Below are 23,270 nucleotides of genomic sequence, written 5' to 3' on the forward strand. Positions count from 1 at the left end.
AAGCTAACTACAACCTGTACCTAGTACTCTGGCTGTTAAGGATTGCTTTAAATCTTGGTTCTGTCACTCCACAACACTAGTTCCCTCAGAATGAAATGGAGAGGACTAATGGAGTTGGACCCCTAATGAAGCCATGGCGTCCCTGAATGCTCTTGAGGCGAAAGCAGGGCCCTGGTCCGCATGGAAGCCACAACTGCATATGTGCCATTAAAGACTTGCAAATCTTTAATACCAGTCAGAGCGTCAGCCGAGCGTTGTGGCCACACCAATAAAAATCTGGAGCAAGAGTCAACAGTGACTAAGATGTATTTGTATGCACTGTCAGTTGTCAAGGGACTGCAATGGTCCAAGTACAAACATTGTAATGGTTTATTTGAAATTAGGAGGGGTGTCTGCAGTGGGCGTTTGATGGTCGACAGCTTAATTTGTTGGCAGACATCACAACAAAGCTTGGTCTGTTTGTATAGATCTGGCCACCAATAACGAGCTTGCAACAATGATATTGTAGCCACCACACCAGCATGGGCAGAAGCAACTCCCTCATGCGCTGCTTTGATCAACTTTGGTCTTCGATCTTTGTTGGGAATCTCACGATTACACACACCTGATATTATAGCTATGGCAGGAATATTTAGCATGATATGCTTTTGGCAAGGGCGTGCCTTCAGCCGTGACGTGCACAGCAACCCGTATTTCATCGTCCGGTTTCATCCTAAAATGAGTTACTGCAGCAACAGAAGCCTTAGCTATTGCTGATTTGGCTGCTTCATCAGCCAGTGTATTCCCAAGCAACAGTGTGTTCTAATGCGCTGATGTTCAAGTGTATATACAACATGGACATTTGGTAGCCTTTCCTTCAGACCTGCTACTTTTTCCCACAGAAGTCTGTGTTTGATGGTGTTACCTTTGAAATCTCTGAACCCATTCTGGCGCCAGTAATGCAGAGTTTCATTGAAGGACTGGAATGGCACCAGAAATTACTCTGATGACCAGATGCTTTGTGTTGTCCCTTGTGTGTAGGTGCTGTGCTGCAAGCATGTCTTGTTACAATACTCTAAGAATGTGTGTGTGTTCAACTGTCCAGAATTTACTGGAAAAATCAGGACATAGTAAGTTATATAAAGGTTTGATGCGTGATGCATATTCTGGAATGAAAGTTCTGTCAAAATTTAGAAAACCCAATAATAATTGGAGTTTATTAATGGTTTTTGAAGGTTGTAACTGTGCATTTTTCTAAGAATTATAGCGCTAGGCTCTTTCCTTCACTTGAAAATTTGTATCCCAGAAACAGGGGACTAAAGAAGGCTATTTTTGTTTTTTTTAAAGTTGAATTTATAGCCGAATTTGGCAAATCCTACAACAGTGCGGGCTACCCGTCTTAAATGTTGCAATAATTCATCACCGGTGAGGTAGATATCATCTACATAGGACAATGCTTCAGGCTCAATGTCATGCAATATTGAAGTTACATGAGCCGCGTACAGTTCTGGACTGTTCTTGTACCCCTGTGGTAAACAACTGAATTTTTTCTGCGAGCCTAGTGCACTGAAACTTGTTAAGTCAGGTGCTTTATTTTGGCAGAAGAAACCATTGGAAATATCCAATGTTTTCTATTTTTTGCACACTATGGGGGTTATTCCAACTTTGGAGGAAGTGGTAATCCGTCCCAAAAGTGACAGTAAAGTGACGGATATACCACCAGCCGTATTACGAGTCCATTATATCCTATGGAACTCGTAATACGGCTGGTGGTAAATCCGTCACATTTGGGACGGATTACCACCCCCTCCAAAGTTGGAATAACCCCCTATGTTGTTCATAAGTGCTGTGCTATGAGAATTTTATATATCATATATGCGGGTATGACTGCTGAAGTGTCTGTAGTCTAAGACAATTCTGTATGAATGGTCCGGTTTAGCTACAGGGAGACACATGTTTTGATTAAGTCCTGGTACTCTAGTTGTGTGAGGATTTCCCTCACGGGTGCTTTAGCATCGTGTTTTTTGGGTATTGGGTTTGGGGTTGATTTTTAATTGTAATTACATGATGGGGGAATCTTTATCCCACCCTACATGGTTGCGGTATAACGCGGGTGCCTGAGAAAAATGTCCAATCATAGGATTCTATGAGCTCTTCAGGAATGGGAGGCAAGACAGAAGGTTTGAGAAGCTCTTCCCCATATGGGCAAGTACGGACAAATTCAGGTGGCCAATCTTTTTGGGCCAGTAAAATATCATAAATGTTAACTACGCAATCCCAAAAGATTGCGTCTATTGTGGGTTCAATGTCTCCTTCTGACTGTATCGTTACTTTGTTCACCCTGTCATACGTGGAGACACGTATGTCCGCAGTTTCAACTTGTTGGAATTCATCAGTTGCTTTCACCTCCAGATGCTCTTGAAGATTCCAGCAAACTATTGTGACCTCTGCTGCACTGTCTAGCAAAGCTAGTGCCCACGTCTTGTTCTTCAATAGAGCCCTATTCCTGAGTGGCATGACGAATCACAACTGCTGACACTTTTTTCTTTTTAAATTGGGGTTTTTGTTGGGGAAGTTTCTCTTCTTTTTAAAACAGAAACTTCTGTTGAGTGTTGTGATTCCTGTCTTGGTTTCACCTACTCAGTGCTCTGCTCTGACCGCCCACCTCTCTTACTGCATTTTTCTGGTGAGTCCTGAAAGGAACGAGATTGGCGTGTATCAGTATATTGATACTGTCAGACGTTTTTATATTATCTCTATTTTTGAGATTATATCTATTTTGTGGGGTTTCCGTATGCGGAAATTCTCCCCTTTATTTTTTAGGTGTTTGTTGTTTTTATTTTTTCTGAACTCTCAGGTGTTTGCTTGGTAGAATCTTTATTAGATTTACCCTGAAATTGTGGTTTTATGGGTTTGGCCCACAGACTATCTCAACCAATACTAGAATAGGTCCCTGCGATAATCTAATGGAAGATACAGTGCATAAGTTGCATCCCCAAGTCTAGTGTTGGGACAGCCCCGTATTCATCTTGAATTTTTTCAACACTTCCGAAAGATTGGAAAGTATCAGTGTAAGGTGTGCGATAGTACAGAGCGTGACAAATACTGTGCCCCAAGTATTCCAGTTATCTACTGTGGGAACCATCCCAAATGGCAAGCCCGTAGTTAGTATTCTGTGCTTATCCTGAGGTCCCGTCTGGGGAAGTACTGCTTCCAGTGCATTTATTTCTTTACCCATGATCGATTGCTCAGTCACAGGATTAATGCCTGGCATTGCTGCATGTGGTTCTACGATAGGCAGCACATGCTGGGTTTGTATTTAATGTTTGCATTACAATCTGTACTAATAGTATGTATATTGCCGTAAGCTCAGTATATAAGTTTCAAACCTCAGCTACCACCAAGGTTGCTGCATCAGGATGCGGTGTATATGTGGCAAATAAAGGCCAAGTAGGACCATCATTACTCAGAGGACCTATCCTAACATGTAGGATTGTATGTGGTAGGGCGCCATCAAGCCAATTATTAAGCCCTTGATAAGATAGAGGTATTTCTAAATAAGCATAATCTCTATATTGTGCAGGTGTGTTTGCAAGTGTATAGTGGTGAAATGTATTTGTATTTCCATCAACTGCTGTAAATGTGACCGAAGAATAGAAAATTTCTGTTCTGTATGCTGCATGAGCTACACCAACAAATGTAACTGGAACTCCCTGGGCCATTAGGCCATGTGCCAATTAATGTGCAGTAAGGGGTGATCGCACATTTACTTCAATTTCTACCCCTTGCAGGTTCGCCATTTTAAATGGTCAATTTTGTTCAGAGATAAGTACTCCAAATGGGATTATCCTTTTAGAGTCCAAGCTTGAACAACATACAGCATTAGTTAGGAACACCCTACTTAGCTGAGGTGGAAAAAATCCTCAATACCACGGGCGTCTCCGTATATAGTACAGAGGTGTCTTTGCACGTAGTGAGACAGAGATACTCAGGAGGGCTCAAAAATAAGTGCCTGACTAAACATTGACGGTGCCATGTTGAGTAGGTTCTCATTATCCTAATGAGACTAATGGATTTGGGTGGCAGAATCAACTGTACTGTGGGGGACTGAGTCTGATCCCACACCATGTGACATCTGTCGGCCCAGTCCAGGTTTGTTCTGGCTAACTAGCAGTGCCTCATCTCCACCCAAGAGCAGGGATGATTGGGGCAACCAGGCGTATGACATACATGACTCCTCAGGGGAATCGTGTTCACTCAGATCTCATCCGTTTTTCTCAGTTACATTAGTCTCACATATGCAAGGACAATCAGAGGCAGAGTATAGTTCAATAAGGTTTGTTTGAAGTAACTGCATCCTAGATAATGAAGTATGTATTGCAATACCTAGCATGATGATGCACAATAAGATTAAAATTGTGACAAGGAGAGTAAAAGCCAAAAATAACACTACCATACTGTCACTAAGGTTTGTATAGATAGTTTCTACCTAAGCTATGTTAGAGCACAGCATGTTAACCTCTAACTCCGCCTTTCAGGTTCCACCTGGGAAGACATCATCTCTTATACCTGAGCAAGAGGCTTGTGGTCTACATAAATCGCTGTAGCGAAACAATCAGCAATCAGCATACAGTTGTGGTCATCTGGATGGAATCTCCCTCTAATGTACATGGGTCAAAGTAGTGTTTTAATAATAAAACAGCTGATGTTCCAAGAAAGGATCCCCATGTAAGAGCGTGTATGTTTCTGTGAACATTGGCGACAAAGCGTAACACTTTTGCCGGCAACCTATTTTATTGTAGCCTTAAGAAAAACACAGAGTGAGAAATGTCATGCTTCTGAACGCAGATAATAAAATGAAGCTGAATAAAATATATCTAGATATATCTAGATTAAAGTGCACATCGGCAGGTCTAGTTTGCTAAAATAAAATGTATAAATCTATAGCTAAAATGGCTACACATCAAGCCTATTCAGGTCTAAGTGTGCCCAGTCTTTTTCTCTCCCAGCCCAGGAGGACCATCAGAGTGCAAATGTAAGCCTTTCACACTTAACCCTCCCAGATGGATGGCTGTCTGGGAAGTATGCACAAAGTGGAACTGTCTGCCTGCCCTAGACGTGGACTGGAGCCATGCCGCAAAGCACCTGAGTTATAAGCACAGAGAAATGCTTACTTTCTAAAAGTGACATTTCTAAAATAGAGGTGTAAGACCACCTATACCAGTAAGCAGAATTTCTCACTACCACTCCAAACATGCCAAACATGCTCAAAATACTGCTGAAAGATCAGGAATTACCACTTAGACATATAGAAGGGAATTTCTATTGCAATCCTGTGAGAGGAACAGCACTCACAGTAATGAGAAACTAAATAGGCGGTTTGTCACTACTAGGACATGTAACTCATAAAGAAATATGTCCTACCTCTGAAATACACATCACCCTGCCAATTAGGCTATCTAGGGCCTACTTTAGGGGCGCCTTAGGTGTGGCAAAAAGGGAGTCTAGGGTTTAGCAAGTGGTTTGACTTGCCAAGTGAGTGTGGCAGTAAAGTGCACATGCAGGCTCTGCAGTGGCAGGCCTGAGATATATTTGGAAGGCTATTTCTGCAGGTGGCGCATCTGCGCTGCCCTGGGTTTATGGTATGGCAATTGACAAGGAACTTACAGGTAAATTCAATAAGCTAAACAGGTGCAAGCTAATCATGACAAGTTTTATTGCTGAGAGCACATGCATTTTAGCACTGATTAGCAGAGGGTCAGAAAAATAGGAGGAGAAAGGCAACTGTTAACCAGTGCTAAAGTTATTGTGCTTTCTGCCCTAAACAAAGTGACATACCCAACTGGCATATTTAATTTACCAATAAGTCCCTAGTAAAGTGCACTAGATGTGCTGAGGGCATGTAAGGTAAATGCTACTAGTGGGCCTGTAACACTGATTGTGCCACCCTCCTAAGTAGCCCCCTAACCATGTCTCAAGTCAGCTATTGCTCGGCCTGTCTGTGCAGTTTCACTGCAACTGTGACTTGGCATTTAAAAGTACTTGCCAAGCCATAAATTCCACTTTTCAGATACCTATCACTCCTATGGTAGGCCCTAGGTAACCCATGGTGCAGGGTGCTATGTAAGTAAAAGGCAGGACAAGTGAAAAACTCCCAAAGTCATTTTCACTACTGTGAAGCCTATTGCTCCGATAGGCCATAATTAGAGGTTTCATTCTATGCTTTTATGTGGTAATGTCTTATCTGAGAGGAATAGACTTGTCATATTTGGTATGGTTGGAATGGTTGTGAGAAATCCTACTTAGTGCCGTAGTTGGGTTTTACATTACTATTTCAGAAATGCCACTTCTAGAAAGTAGGCATTTATCTGCACTTTATTGCCATCTGTGCCTTATAGCCTATCTCCAATCCACGCCTGGTCTATGCTGGTTAGCAGCTCCCCTTGTGCATTCCACCAAGACAGCCATAAACACAGCACACTCAGCTGCATCTCTATTCATCTACATTCAGATTGTTTTCCCTGGTCAGAAATTGTGGAAGGGCTCTCTCTTACACTTCAAAGACCAGCGGCCTGTCCTCAAACAAAGGACTGATAACCCCCAACAGGGCTCCTGGTAGACAGGGCTGGTTTGAAAGGGGAACTTGTGCACTGCAAAACCATTTTTTTAAGTTTACTCTGCTTCAAAGGCACTTTTGGGTGTATAAATAATGGGTCTCTGACCCCACTAAATCAGACACTTCTGGACCTAGATTCTGTCAGAGGGACTGCCTGTCTCCCCAAAGGACTACTCTAGACTGCTTTGCCAGAAGAACTGGCATGCTTGTTGCACTGTTGCCTACTGGCCCCTGACTCTGTTGGAAGGACTCTGCGCAGCTGCCAGCCTCACTGGACTCAATACCAGGTAGCACGAAACCCCACAAACCATCCCTGTGCAGTTGCAAGCCCACTAGAACCGACGCACAGTGACTCCAATCCCTGAAAAGCCTTGCAACACAGTTCACCAGGATCGATACAAAGCAACACCAAGCCCCACAAAGCCTCGCTGCACAGCTCCCCGAGATCAACACAAAGCAACACCAAGCCCCACCAAGCCTCGCCGCACAGCTTCTCGGACCCGATGCCTGGCGACACAAAGCCTTGCAAAGCCACTCTGCGCAGACTGTGCACCAGGACTTAAGGTACAGAGTACAGCGGGCCCAAGTGGTCTCCTGTAGCTTGCCTGTGCTCCATTGTGGTCGTCCAGAACTTCTGACTTTGTCCCGGGACAGCATGACCAGATATGCACAGTTGGTTCTTTGAGTTTCTATGCACTATTTTCACCTAAATCTTTAAAATTGCATTTCCCAGTATCTACTTATTAGATTGTTGACAGTTTGGTCGTATTCTATTCAGATAAATATCTATTTTCTTAAACTTGTGTGGAGTACTTTTTGTGGTGTTTTCACTGTATTACTGTATGAGTCATTACACAAATACCTAACACTTTTCCTTCTGAGTAAAGCCTTCCTGCTCTGTGCCAAGCTACCAGAGGGTGGGCATAGGATAATTTAGATTGTGTAGTGACTTACTCTGACTAGGATTGTGGTCCCTTCTTGAACAAGAGTGTATACCTCTGCCATCTGGAGATCTAATTCCTAACACTTCTCTTGCAAGAAAGAGTAAAAAGGGGCATGCTGTACATCTCCTCTGCCCACCCTTGGAGGACTGGAAAAAAGTCACTGTGGTAGGAGCTGAAAGATGGGGACTGTTTCAAATAACGCAGCACACAAACTACCCACAGTGGTAATCTGCACCTGATACCAACCTAAGAGAGCTGAAACCCAAATGGAAAGAGGGGATGTTTTAATACTAAAAGAGAGATACCTTGGAAAGTGGGGGAGGTGGGAGAAGGACCTAATGAGCAGCAGCCTAAGTACTCGTAACCTAATTGTACATGTAGCTTTTCTGTGAAGTAGTACATTTTATATTTCTATTAAAGTACTTTTCTTTACCAAAGTAAGTCAGCGAGTAAGTCAGTGGGTTATTGGTTTGATTGCTGAATGCTGAGCTATGTACCCCTATGCTACTTCCCTAAGAAACCTGTGACTGCTTGCCACTGTTTTGACTAAAAATCAAGCTCTTTCTACCACTGCAAATAGAGTGCTGAAGGGGTTGTACCTGGCCCAGTTTTGCAGAGGCTAACAACCCCAACCATCATGACTGAGGCCCAGTAGAACTGGGTCTGACAGGCAGTGGAGGAGCAGATTTTAGATTTAGTGTAGCAGGCGAATCACAAGTTTAGTTTTGTGACATGTGGAGATGTGTGGTCAGTAGACAAAAAACTGGTTGCTTATAAGCTTTTTCCTCCCCATTATCCTGAACAGCCTGTCCATTTAGTATGATCAGTGACTGATATCCTTTTCAGAGAGGCTTGCAAATGTATCACAGATGCAGAGTCATCTACAAATCAATGGGGGCATGAGGAGAGCAGTGAAAAGTGTATGCACAACTTACCTGGTGTCTCACAGGGTGTTCTAGGTCTGAAAGAAAAGAGAGTCCCAGATGGCTTGGACACTGATGAAGGATGCATACCTCTAGGGCCCTCAAAGCCTTGGATGAACTGCTGATGGTGATATCCATTGAAGAGCTGCAGGCCATGCATGCAAATAATCCTGTAAATCTCCAAGGCAGGCAGAAGGTAAAGTCCCTGATAGGTCTGCATCAATGAAAGTCTGGAGTGGTTAATTACCACCCATACAAATCAAACAATCTGCATAGTAGAAAAGAAAGGACAGAGGTCATGAGAAGTCTGCATAATCCTCTCCTAAATCTGTGGTGCAGCACAAAAGAAAAGCACCAGATATAAAGCTAGCAGACATGCCTTTGCCCTTCAGCGATACCCAACTAAAGGGTGAAGACCCAATAAATGTGGGGCAGTAAGGTAAAAGAACATACATTAAATATATAGACTGGTACAGTGCCCTGGAGAGAAAAAATCAAGCTCAGGGGCCAATGCTGAAAGATAATGGTACAGAAAGAGACAAACAAGAATGTAACAAAACTACACCAGCGACTGATGGCCCTGCTATGACAGATGAAGTAAGAAAAGATATGGCACAAGAAATGCCATGACTGAAGTAGATTGGATGGAGAAAGGTGGGTGATTCAGGGTGTGGTGCACCATGGTAAAATCAACTGCCAATTAAATACCAGTGTGACAGCTTGGAGGGCTGACTGATGGGGAGGGGCACAAGACATATACACTGCCTCCCCCTGTTTTTCTTTTCTTCTTTTTCTGTTGACTATTACAATTACTTTCTATAAACTTGCTAATGTTAAAGACATAGATGTCAGTGTGGTCTACATTATGTGTTTGACTGAATTAGTGGAAAGGCATTTGTTAGAAATGGGGTCTCTAGTTGGCAGAGGTATACACCCCTGTCCAAATAGGGACCACAATCCTAGTCAGGGTAACTCACCACACAATCAAAATGATCCTTTGCCCACCCTCTGGTAGTTTGGCACTGAGCAGTTAGGCTTAACTTAGAAGCAATGTGTAAAGTATTTGTGCAATAAATCATACGGTAACACAATGGAAACACCACAAATATACACCACACAGGTTTAAAGAAATAGAAAGTATTTATCTGAATAACATATGGTCAAAACAACAAAGATCCATTAAACACACGTTGAACTATCACTTCTAAAAGGTTTAAAAGAGCCTCAATCCTTAGAAATCAATCGTTGTTTCTTTGTAACACAAAACCTGGGATACATAAAAAATAATGACACATGGGGCCCGCAGAGGAGGAGATGCATGGAAAAAAATTGTGTTGTGTCAGATTTTTCGGTGCAGCACAGACAAAGGATTGTTTATTTCCACGCTGCAAGGAATTCCGTCATTTTTCAGGCATGCAGTCTTGGTTCCTCACTACAGTGTGGGGATATTTTGATGTCTGGGGATGATGTGTTGAAAATCCATGAAGCACTGGTAGAAGAAGCAGGTGCTGTATCAATCCGGTAGGCTATGCGTTGAATTTTCCATCTTAAGGCAAGCGCTGCTTTGACTTCCCCGTTTGCGGTGCAGCAATTTCCCTACTGTGATGCAGGCTTTGCATCGATTTCTGCAGATGTTGCATCGATTTTTGACTCACAAGTATTTTCTTGAAGAGGTAAAGTCTTTGTTGGCCCTGAGACTTCAGAAACAGGAGGCAAGGCAAATCCAAGCACCTGGAGAGCACTTCAGTAGGACAGCAGAGTCCTTCCAGCAGAGCCAGAGGCCAGAAGTGAAAAAAGCAAGGCAGCAGTCCTTCTCAGCAAAACAATCTAGATGAGTCATTTGGGCAGCCAGGCATTTACTCTGACAGAGTGCAGGTGTAGGTCCACACGTGTCTAATTTAGTGGGGTCAGAGACCCAGTTTAAATACCCAAATGCCTTTGAAGTCAGGGAAACTTCCCAGAGTGGTTGTGAAGTGCAAAAGGTCCCCTTTCAGTTCAGTCCTGTCTGCCAAGATCCCTTTCAGGGTCCTTTGTGTGAGGGTAGGCCACTGGCCTTTGAAATGTAAGTGTGAGCCCCTCCACCCTTCCTGCCCAGGAAGACCCATCCAGTATGTAGATAAATGCAGATGTGACTGAGTGTACTGTGTTTATAGCTATCTGGGTTGAATGCACAAGGGGAGCTGTTAATCAGCACAGACCAGACATGGATTGGAGATAGGCTGCAAGGCACAGATGGAAGTAAATGTAGAGAAATGCCCACTTTCTAAAAGTGCCATTTCTAAATTAATAATATTAACTCCAACTTCACCAGTAAGCAGGATTTTCTATAATCATTCTGGCAATACTGAACAAGACATGGCTACTCCTTCCAGATCAGAAGCTATCATTTTAGAGAATATAAGGGCGGTTTTGATGGTAGTCTGTGAGAGGAGCAGGCCTCACAGTAGTGGAAAACGAATGAATGAGTTGTTCACTACCAGAACATGTTAAACAGCTAAGGACATGTCCTGCCTTTTACCTGCATAGCAACCTGCCTCATGGGTTACCTAGGGCCTACCTTGGGGTGACTTATATATAGAAAAAAGGGAGCTTATGGTTTGGCAAGTAGTTTTGAATACCAGGTCGAATTGGCAGTCAAACTGCACACACAGGCTTTACAATGGCAGGCCTGCGACACGGTTAAAGGGCTACTTATGTGGCCGGCACAATCTGTGCTGCAGGCCCACTAGTAGCATTCATCTTACAGGTTGTAGGCACATGGAGGGCACTTTACTAGGGATTTACAAGTAAATTAAATATGCCAATTAGGGCAGGAACCAAAGTCACCATGTTTAGGAGAGAGAACATATGCACTTTAGTACTGGACAGCAGTGGTAAAAGGTGCAGAGTTCTAAAACCAGCAAAAACATTGTCAGAAAAATGGAGGGAGGCAGTCAAAAAGGTGGGGGATGACCACACTAATGCTGTCAGATCTAACAGCAATAGATATTGGATGACAGGCACATCCTGCCTTTGGGGAGTGGGTAGCTCTAAACTCACTGTATGAATTTGTGAGATGGGGCTAAGTTTAGGTTGAAATTCAGTATGGTGCAAATACAATGAAGGTGCACAAAGGACAAAGGGTTGGTTCCTCGGATTCCAAAAGTTTAGGGAGTAAGAGAAGATAGAAATTAAGCTATGCTTAATATCATTAATGGCCTGAAGAACCGGTAGAAAGCTTTTCAAGGTTTCAATTTGGCAAACCTACAGGAAATCCTTTATGGGTAACAACTGTCATTTCACTGGATAAGGTAAATTTAAACTGCTTTGTCCCTGGGAATAAAACTCTAGAGCAGGAGATGTGGTGATCCTAATTAAATAACCAACCACTTTCCAACTAAGAAAAAAATCATGAATGGAAAATAATGGAAAATATGCCATAGTGTCTGGCACGTGGGAGAGAAAAACTAGTGTTATCAGGCTTACAAACTGCCACATTAAATGCACTGCTCACAATATTACAGATTCTCCCCCAAAGAATCCTAATACTACGGGGGAATTAACATAATAATTCACACAGATTTGGAAAGGTTGCCTGACAGACATGGCGTAGACCATCACCATCAAACAAATCTGGAGGTTTACCTATGTTATGGCATTCCATTGTGAGGTTATTAGACAAAATGGAACAATACAGTGCTTCTTCTAACGTCTGAGCCCATATTTACAGTGCAAAATGGATTACATAGTTATAACCAACACTGATGCACACAGATATATAGACTATTCTTTCTTGGAGAAATACCAGACTCTCTCTGCTGAAAGTAACACTATCATCTGCAAGGACAAGGCATATCTGAAGACAAGCGATCAAAATATGACATTAAAAAGATACTTGAATTGAGGCACAGTAGCAAGCCCAATAACACTTTGGGAAGACTATAAACCAATAATGAGGGTGGGGCTTAAAAACCCAAATATTTTGAGAGATGAAAACATAAAATATACAAATATCAGGACCTAGAAGATGAGATTAGTGCTCTGTCTTGGCCCAAAGACTGTGAAGAAAGATTACTTTGTGAAAGGAGGGAAGAATATGGAGAAACATTCCTAAGGAAGTGCACCTTAGAGGGCAAAGGAATCTTTACGAAGCAGGCAATAAAACAGGGATGTGACCTGTCTGGTTAAACAAGAAAGAGAAATGACCAAGAAAATATATACAGTAGACCATAGAGTGATACACGGGGACCAAGAGGTGGAAGGTACATTAGCAAACATCCTTAAGGACCTTTTCATAGCTTCAAACTGACCAACACCCTATATGACATTGACCTTTTCACTTCCAGGACTTCTCACCCTAATATGCTACGTGTTTTTTAGGAATGTACGTCAGAACAACACATGCTGGAACCGCGCATGCCTGAACAACGCGGTTGGAACAACAACCGCGTTGTTACCACTAATACCTTTACCACAAATGCCTTAACAATGATTTTTCATTGTAAAGGCATTCCTGGCAAAGGCATGCGTGAACGGCATGCATGGTTCCGGCATGCGACCCCCTTGCCCCCCAACCCCACCCATAAAATTACCGCGACCTCCCCACCCCGCCCCTAAAACCTAAAACCACCACAACTCCCCACCCCTGCCCCTAAAACTACACTAACCACCAACCCGCCCTTAAAATTACCATGACCCCCACCCTGCCCCTAAAGCCTAAAACCACCCCAACCCTCACCCCTAAATTACCACGACTCCCCACCTCTGCCCTTAAAACCACCCCAACCCCCACCACGCCCCTTAAACCTAAACTACTCCTACCCCTCCAACCCCACCCCTAAAACCTAAAACCACCCCACCCCTCACCCCTACCCCTAAAACTACTGCAACCCCCCACCCGCCCCTAAAACCTAAGACCACCCCAACCCCCACCCATGTCCATAAAACTTGAAACCACCCCAACCCCTACCCCGCCCCTAAAACCTAAAACCACTCCAACCCCCACCCCACCCTTAAAACCTAAACTACCCCAAAGCCCACCCCCAAAAAGCAAAAATACCACAACCCCCACCCCGCCCCTAAAACTGAAAATATCCCAACCCCTCCACCCCTGCCCCTAACACTAAAAAAAAAAAACACCCCACTCCTATAACAAAAAATCTCCCAAACATCTCTTTCTAGACACTAAACCTAAACCACCCTGCCCCACCCCAAAAACTAAAAATACCCTAACCCCCCACCCCGCCACTAAAACTGAAAATGTCCCGACCTCCCCACCCCCACCCATAAACCGAAACCACCCCAACCCCCACCCCCAAAAACTAAAAATACCCCGACCCCCCACCCGTGCCCTGCCCCTAAAACAGACCTAGTCCCAGCTCCATATACCTGATCACCTCCTCCTCCGAAGCCGACTCCCTTCTTTTGTACCTTAACCACACATGTGCATGGTTCAGCACATGCGTGGTTAAGTTACTGAACAAGAAAGTAATGGTTAATTAAAGCGTTGTTCCGCTTTCGTTGTCCACGACTTCGTTGTTCGGGAGCCGTGGTCTAGGCTGCTTCCCGATTTTTAGGCTATAATGAGTAGGTTGCACTTAGACCTCATAAGTAATTTCCACTAATTGTATCCATGCCAAACTTGTGTCATTTTGCCTAACATACTGGGGATTCTAAAGGCATCCATCGGTTTGCAGATTACCCTAGAGGGGACCAAGAAGATAGTCAACAAATTAAAGCTAAATTTTGGTTTGGGGGCTTTGGGAAAAGAAGGAAAAAAGTGTTCCATTAAAAGTGTCCTGTTTTACTAAAATATAGCAGCATACAAAGTTTGCTGTGCTGAAGTCACCATCTTGCCATATTTCTGGAACATGCAAACAGAATCAAAAAAGCAATTCTTTCCACAGTTTTGACATTATTCAAAGAGATAGCCAATTTTTTGTGCTATGAACCTACTTCCAGTTTGGGGGGAAAACAGGTGTGAAACTCATGGGTGCTCCCAGAAAGGTATAGATTCCTGAAAGTTAAACAACATTTTGAATTCAGCAAGGGGTCATTTGTGTACATCCATCGAGGTGTCCCCAAAGAAAAACACTGTTAAATTAAAAACAGTTAAAATGAGTAGGAAAAATCAGTCATTAGTGCCAACATTTGTATCTGTAACTTCTTGTCATGGATGATTTAAAAAAGCAATATACAGTTATGACAACCAGACAATTCTAGTCAAAGCCATTAATAGGGTTTGGAGGTTCTCCAAGACCTGAGGTATGCAGACCCACGACTCAGCTGCAACATACAATAGTTTTGTGTTGTCTACCAACTTTACAACAATTCATATAGTAAAATACATAGGGCCATATTTATACTTTTTGACGCAAAACTGCGCTAACGCAGTTTTGCGTCAAAACAATTAGCGCCGGCTAACGCCATTCTGAAGCGCCATGCAGGCGCCGTATTTAATCAATGACGTTAGCCGGCGTTAGCCGCCGGAGCTGCCTGGTGTGCGTGGAAAAAAACGACGTACACCAGGCAGCGCCGGCGTAGGGGGATATGGGGCTTGGGCGTCAAAAAATGGGGCAAGTCAGGCTGAGGCAAATTTTTCGCCTCAACCCGATTTGCGCCATTTTTTTCGACTCCCAACCCCCATAGAAATGACTCCTGTCTTAGCAAAGACAGGAGTCATGCCCCCTTGCCCAATGGCCATGCCCAGGGGACTTCTGTCCCCTGGGCATGGTCATTGGGCATAGTGGCATGTAGGGGGGCACAAATCAGGCCCCCCTATGCCACAAAAAAAAAAAAATGACTTACATGAACTTACCTTAATGTCCCTGGGATGGGTCCCTCCAGCCTTGGGTGTCCTCCTGGGGTGGGCAAGGGTGACAGGGGGTGTCCCTGGGGGCATGGGAGGGCACCTCTGGGCTCCTTCAGAGCCCACAGGTCCCTTAACGCCTGCCTTTTCCATCCACGCCACTCAGCCAGTAACTAGTGAAACCTAAAAACCTGTATATTTTCAAAAACTAGACCTTGAGGGAACCCAGAGCGGAGAGACTTGCATGTCTCACACCAGATTTCCTCCTGAGAAAACTTTGCAAACCTCACACCTTTTGTAATAAAGCACATTTTGCGTACATTTCTATGATGGACAGTGATGGAATCAGCAGGGAGCCAAAAATGTCCTGCTATGTAGTGTTCTGTTCAAGGTCTCCTATTGAATGGCACTTCACTTGTGTGGGCAAGCCTATTGCCAGCTACAGGGAAAGGCCAATGACACAACGTGGACACATCACATTTATTCACGGGTAACTGACCCTTTTTTTTGCAAAGAGGGGAGCTGTGGATATTGGGCCCTAGCTCAGCCTGCACCTATAGAAATCTAGAAAACCATCAACTTTTGGAAAACTAATCACAAGGTGTAATCCAAGGAGGGGTGCCTTCTGTGGTTCTCATCAGGCTTTCTTACCCAGAAGCCCATGCACATCTCAAACTTAAAAAACACGATTTCATCACATTTTTGTGATGGAAAGTTCTGGTATTTGCAGGGAGCCACAAATGTCATACCTCCTAGAATGTTCCCAAGTCTTCTGAAAAAAATGGTACCTTACTTGTGTGATTTGGCCTAGTTCCTGTGACAGGAACAGGCCAAAAACACAAGATTGACATGGTCACATTTTTCCACTGAAAGTGCCCATTTTTTCAAATGTGGGTAGCTATGAAGTTTAGTGACTAGCTCAGCCAGCACCTAGGGAAAGCTAGCAAGCCTGCATGTTTTGAATAAATAGTCACCCAGAGGATTTCAGGGGGGTGACTGGGTTATAGCAAGTTTCGTTGTCCAGCTGCCTTTCTGAAACTCAAACCTTGACTAAAAATACACATTTTGCTCACATTCCTATGATGGAAGGTTCTAGAATCTATCATGAGCCACAAATCACTTAGGCCCTCATTACAACCATGACAGTCGGACAAGGCCAACCGCCAAGGCTGAACTGCCAGTCAGCCGCCCATGCGGCCAGAAACCCACCGGCCACATTTGGACATCCCCACTGGGCCGGCGGGTGGAAACAGAATTTCTGCCCACCGGCCCAGAGTGGATGTCAGCCGTAACATTGCAGCCTGCTCCTAATTGAGCCGGCGGCAATGTGGCGGTGTGGCAGGTGCAGCAGCACCCATTGTGCTTTTCACTGTCACTTGGCATGGGCAGTGCAGGGACCCCCAGGCACAGCCCCGTCGCTACCGCCATGGTCATAATATGGCGATTCATAATGCCAGCCTGTTGGCGGTATGATCACCACTTCAACGCCAGGGTTGTAAAGAGGCCCTTAGTCCCTCACTATGACGTTGGCTGTAAATGCCGCTTACCGCCGTTCTGACAGCTGCCAACTTACTGCAGTGCTTTCGACTATCGGTTCACCATATTATGACACACACACACACCAATCCGACAGAATAAAGCCATATACAAAAATCTGCAAGACCAAAGGTCAGTGATTAACTGGCTGTCCCAAAACCCACACCATTATGCCAACAGAACAACGCCTATCACATTATGACCCACGAACCACCATGGCGGACATTAAACAGCGGTAAAACATTGGCGTACATACCGCCACTCTCACAATGGACACCCACATACAAAACAACACTACATTGGCCAATTGAAACAACACACACCTGACACCCATACACACACCACACCCACACACCCCTACCACTAAAAAACACACTCCCACATTACCCACAACTCTTTACCAACAACTATTGCCACCACAAGACTGAAAAGAAGAACACAGAGACAACTAGACACACACACCACCCACAGCCATACACCACTCACATATTCCACATCACCCACCCCACCACATTTCCCAAAACACCCTCACCAACACACATCACAGAACACCCATGGCACCACAAAGGCACCCCTGTTTCACTGAGGAGGAGTTAAGGGTCATGGTGGAGGAAATTGCCAGGGTAGAGCCACAGCTCTTTGGAGCACAGGTGCAGCAAACATCAACAGCAAGGAAGATGAAGCTATGGTGGAGAATCGCGGACAGGGTCAATGCCGTGGGACAGCATCCAAGATCAAGGGATGACATCAGAAAGAGGTGAACGACCTACAGGAGAAGGTAGGTTCCAGTGTAGCAAGACACCAGCTTGCCAATCAGAAGACTGGCGGAGGACCCCCACCTCCTCCCCCACAACTCACAGCGTGGGAGGACCAAGTCTTGGCATTACTGCATCCTGAGGGACTCGCCGGAGTTGGAGGAGGACTGGACACTGTTGTGAATCCTAGTTTGTTTTAATGGGATAACAAGAGTTAGCTTAGCCTTTGGCTTGCAGACTTGTGCCCCGTCACCTAGTGACATTTAACCTACTTAGCTTGCTCTGTACTAGCCCATTTAATTATTTAATTATTTTAAGATGGCTGCCCTGTTTATAGTTAGGCCACTTGTTATGATTTGCATTGTCAGTGCCACTGCGTTAAGGCGTCAAGATCAAGTGACAAAGACAAACAAACTAAAGGTGTTCATACCTTGCTTTCAAGGGAATTGTTTATATTAATTGCCACTCCAAGCATGCCTGTTATCTATTGTTTGTGGACACACCTACGTCAGGGGTCCAAGTAGATCTGTATAAATACATCACACTTTAGACAGATAATCAGAGGGATTCCGACCAGAAGGCATAGCCACCATCGCTGATATCGATGCTGCACATCGTCTTGATGCTGACTCAGTCTTCATGTCCCTGCATTCCAAGGTGACGAGGGTTGGGGGCTCCTCTCATGGACATGGCATTGGCAGATTAGGTTTAACATACCAAGCTCTCCTTTTGGGAGGAGGTTAGGCCTATTATGATAGAGTATTAGGACATAGTATACACTTTGGCCCTCATTTCGACCTCAGTGGACTTTTTCAAAGACCGCCGAGGAACCGTCGTGCTGAAGACCGCCAGTGCAGGTGGTGTTCCGCGCAGCGTATTATGACTGCTGGCAGCCCTCCGTCCTTTTTCGGATGGAGAGCCACAGCAGCCATATTGTCGGTCAGCGGGGAAGTGGATGCTGCTCCACCTTCACCGCCACGTCATCAGAACACTGCCCACTGAATCACGTTCCATGATTCGGTGTGGCAGTGTTCTGGTGACGGGGAGCTGGCGGCGGAGCAGCCCCCATGGATCCCGTCCCCTCCCGGAGGATCAATGGACAAGGTAAGTTGATTGTTCGTTAGGGGAGGGGGTGGGAGGGGTGTTGTGTGCGTGCATGGGGGTGTGCGTGTGAGTATGTAGAGGGGCTGTGTGAGTGCGTGTATGCATGCAGGGGATGTGTTGTGCGTATGGGAAATGTGTGGGTCGGTCTGTGTGCATGTCTGTTTGTATGTGTACGGGTATGTGTTGTTGTAGTGTATGTGTGCGTGTAGGGGTGTGTGTCTGTGCATGTTGGGGGTGGGGGTGGGGAGAGGGGTCCTGGCACCTTTGGAGGGTGTCAGGGGGTGAGGGGTGTGGGGGGAGTGTAGGAGGCTGGCCTGGTTTGTAGTGGGTACCAAGGGGTACATACACTCGGTACCAGGACCAGTTTCCCTTATTAGTGGAGAAGAGGTGTTTCTAGCAGCTTAGGCTGATAGAAGGTAGCTATGGAGAGCAGCTTAGGCTAAACTAGGAGACATGCAAAGCTCCTACTATACCACTGGTGTCATATGCACAATATCATAAGAAAACACAATACACAGATATACTAAAAATAAAGGTACTTTATTTTTATGACAATATGCCAAAGTATCTCAGTGAGTACCCTCAGTATGAGGATAGCAAATATACACAAGATATATGTACACAATACCAAAAATATGCAGTAATAGCAAAAGGAAGTAATGCAAGCAATGTACAGTCACAATAGATTGCAATGAGAGCACATAGGTATAGAGGCAACACAAACCATACATTCCAAAAGTGGAATGCGAACCACGAATGGACCCCAAACCTATGTGAGCTTGTAGAGGGTCGCTGAGACCGTAAGAAAACAGTGAGGGTTAGAAAAATAGCCCACTCCAAGACCCTGAAAAGTAGGTGTAAAGTGCACCTATATTTCCCAGAGAGCACAGAAGTCGTGATAGGGGAATTCTGCAAGGAAGACCAACACCAGCAATGCAACAAAGGTGGATTTCCGGATGAGAGTACCTGTGGAACAAGAGGACCAAGTCCAAGAGTCGCGACAAAGTCGAGATTGGGCAGATGCCCAGGAAATGCCAGCTGAGGGTGCAAGGAAGCTGCACCGGATGGTAGAAGCTGTGGATTCTGCAAGAACGAAGAGGACTAGAAACTTCCCCTTTGGAGGATGGATGTAACACGTCGTTGAAGAAGCTTGCAGAAGTGTTCCCACGCAGAAAGACCGCAAACAAGCCTTGCTAGCTGCAAGGATCACGGTTAGGGTTTTTGGATGCTGCTGTGGCCCAGTAGGGACCAGGATGTCGCCAATTGCGTGAGGAGACAGAGGGGGCACCCAGCAAGACAAGGAGCCCTCACAGAAGCAGGCAGCACCCGCAGAAGTGCCAGAACAGGCACTACGAAGAGGAGTGAACCGGAGCTCACCCGAAGTGACAAAAGGAGATCCCACGATGCCGGAGGACAACTCAGGAGGTTGTGCACTGCAGGTTAGAGTGACGGGGACCCAGGCTTGCCTGTGCACAAAGGAAATCCTGGAAGAGTGCACAGGAGCCGGAGCAGCTGCAAATCACGCGATACCCAGCAATGCAGTCTAGCGTGGGGAGGCAAGGACTTACCTCCACCAAACTTGGACTGAAGAGTCACTGGACTGTGGGAGTCACTTGGACAGAGTTGCTGAGTTCCAGGGACCACGCTCATCGTGCTGAGAGGGGACCCAGAGGACCAGTGATGCAGTTCTTTTGGTGCCTGAGGTTGCAGGGGGAGGATTCCGTCGTCCCATGGGAGATTTCTTCAGAGCTTCTAGTGCAGAGAGGAGGCAGGCTACCCCCACAGCATGCACCACAAGGAAAACAGTCGAGAAGGCGGCAGGATCAGCGATACAAGGTTGCAGTAGTCGTCTTTGCTACTTTGTTGTGGTTTTGTAGGCTTCCTGAGCAGTCAGCGGTCGATTCCGTGGCAGAAGGTGAAGAGAGAGATACAGAGGAACTCTGATGAGCTCTTGCATTCGTTATCTAAAGAATTCCCCAAAGCAGAGACCCTAAATAGCCAGAAAAGGAGGTTTGGCTACCTAGGAAGGAGGATAGGCTAGCAAGACAGGTAAGAGCCTATCAGAAGGGGTCTCAGACGTCACCTGCTGGCACTGGCCTCTCAGAGCAGTCCAGTGTGCCAGCAGCACCTCTGTTTCCAAGATGGCAGAGGTCTGGAGCACACTGGAGGAGCTCTGGGCACCTCCCCTGGGAGGTGCAGGTCAGGGGAGTGGTCACTCCCCTTTCCTTTGTCCAGTTTAGCGCCAGAGCAGGGCTGGGGGATCCCTGAACCAGTGTAGACTGGCTTATGCAGAGATGGGCACCATCTGTGCCCATCAAAGCATTTCCAGAGGCTGGGGGAGGCTACTCCTCCCCAGCCCTGACACCTTTTTCCAAAGGGAGAGGGTGTAACACCCTCTCTCTGAGGAAGTCATTTGTTCTGCCTTCCTGGGCCAAGCCTGGCTGGACCACAGGAGGGCAGAAACCTGTCTGAGGGGTTGGCAGCAGCAGCAGCTGCAGTGAAACCCCGGGAAAGGCAGTTTGGCAGTACCCGGGTCTGTGCTAGAGACTCAGGGGATCATGGAATTGTCTCCCCAATGTCAGAATGGCATTGGGGTGACAATTCCATGATCTTTGACATGTTACATGGCCATGTTCGGAGTTACCATTGTGACGCTATACATAGGTAGTGACCTATGTATAGTGCACTCGTGTAATGGTTTCCCCGCACTCACAAAGTCCAGGGAATTTGCCCTGAACGATGTGAGGGCACCTTGGCTAGTGCCAGGGTGCCCACACACTAAGTAACTTAGCACCCAACCTTTACCAGGTAAAGGTTAGACATATAGGTGACTTATAAGTTACTTAAGTGCAGTGGTAAATGGCTGTGAAATAACGTGGACGTTATTTCACTCAGACTGCAGTGGCAGGCCTGTGTAAGAATTGTCAGAGCTCCCTATGGGTGGCAAAAGAAATGTTGCAGCCCATAGGGATCTCCTGGAACCCCAATACCCTGGGTACCTCAGTACCATATACTAGGGAATTATAGGAGTGTTCCAGTATGTGTAGGAAAGTACCATCTTGCCTGGCATGTTACCCCCATATTTCACTGTATATATGTTGTTTTAGTGTATGTGTCACTGGGACCCTGCCAGCCAGGGCCCCAGTGCTCATAAGTGTGCCCTGTATGTGTTACCTGTGTTATGACTAACTGTCTCACTGAGGCTCTGCTAATCAGAACCTCAGTGGTTATGCTCTCTCATTTCTTTCCAAATTGTCATTAACAGGCTAGTGACCAATTTTACCAATTTACATTGGCATACTGGAACACCCTTATAATTCCCTAGTATATGGTACTAAGGTACCCAGGGTTTTGGGGTTCCAGGAGATTCCTATGGGCTGCAGCATTTCTTTTGCCACCCATAGGGAGCTCTGACAATTCTTACACAGGCCTGCCACGGCAGCCTGAGTGAAATAACGTCCACGTTATTTCACAGCCATTTTTCACTGCACTTAAGTAACTTATAAGTCACCTATATGTCTAACCTTTACCTGGTAAAGGTTGGGTGCTAAGTTACTTAGTGTGTGGGCACCCTGGCACTAGCCAAGGTGCCCCCACATTGTTCAGTGCCAATTCCCCGGACTTTGTGAGTGCGGGGACACCATTACACGCGTGCACTATACATAGGTCACTACCTATGTATAGCTTCACAATGGTAACTTCGAATATGGCCATGTAACATGTCTAAGATCATGGAATTGCCCCACCAATGCCATCCTGGTATTGGGGAGACAATCCCATGATTCCCCGGGTCTCTAGCACCGACCCGGGTACTGCCAAACTGGCTTTCCCGGGGTTTCACTGCAGCTGCTGCTGCTGCCAACCCCTCAGACAGGTTTCTGCCCTCCTGGGGTCCAGCCAGGCTTGGCCCAGGAAGGCAGAACAAAGGACTTCCTCAGAGAGAGGGTGTTACACCCTCTCCCATTGGAATAAGGTGTCAGGGCTGGGGAGGAGTAGCCTCCCCCAGCCTCTGGAAATGCTTTGATGGGCACAGATGGTGCCCATCTCTGCATAAGCCATTCTACACTGGTTCAGGGATCCCTCAGCCCTGCTCTGGCGCGAAACTGGACAAAGCAAAGGGGAGTGACCACTCCCCTGACCTGCACCTCCCCTGGGAGGTGCCCAGAGCTCCTCCAGTGTGCTCCAGACCTCTGCAATCTTGGAAACAGAGGTGCTGCTGGCACACTGGACTGCTCTGAGTGGCCAGGGCCAGCAGGTGATGTCAGAGACTCCTTCTGATAGGCTCCTTCAGGTGTTGCTAGCCTATCCTCTCTCCTAGGTAGCCAAACCTCCTTTTCTGGCTATTTAGGGTCTCTGCTTTGGGGAATTCCTTAGATAACGAATGCAAGAGCTCATCAGAGTTCCTCTGCATCTCTCTCTTCACCTTCTGCCAAGGAATCGACTGCTGACCGCGCTGGACGCCTGCAAAACTGCAACAAAGTAGCAAAGACGACTACTGCAACCTTGTAACGCTGATCCTGCCGCCTTCTCAACTGTTTTCCTGGTGGTGCATGCTGTGGGGGTAGTCTGCCTCCTCTCTGCACTAGAAGCTCCGAAGAAATCTCCCGTGGGTCGACGGAATCTTCC

This window comes from Pleurodeles waltl, chromosome 2_1 (assembly GCF_031143425.1).
Source record: "Pleurodeles waltl isolate 20211129_DDA chromosome 2_1, aPleWal1.hap1.20221129, whole genome shotgun sequence".
Classification (NCBI taxonomy): Eukaryota; Metazoa; Chordata; class Amphibia; order Caudata; family Salamandridae; genus Pleurodeles; species Pleurodeles waltl.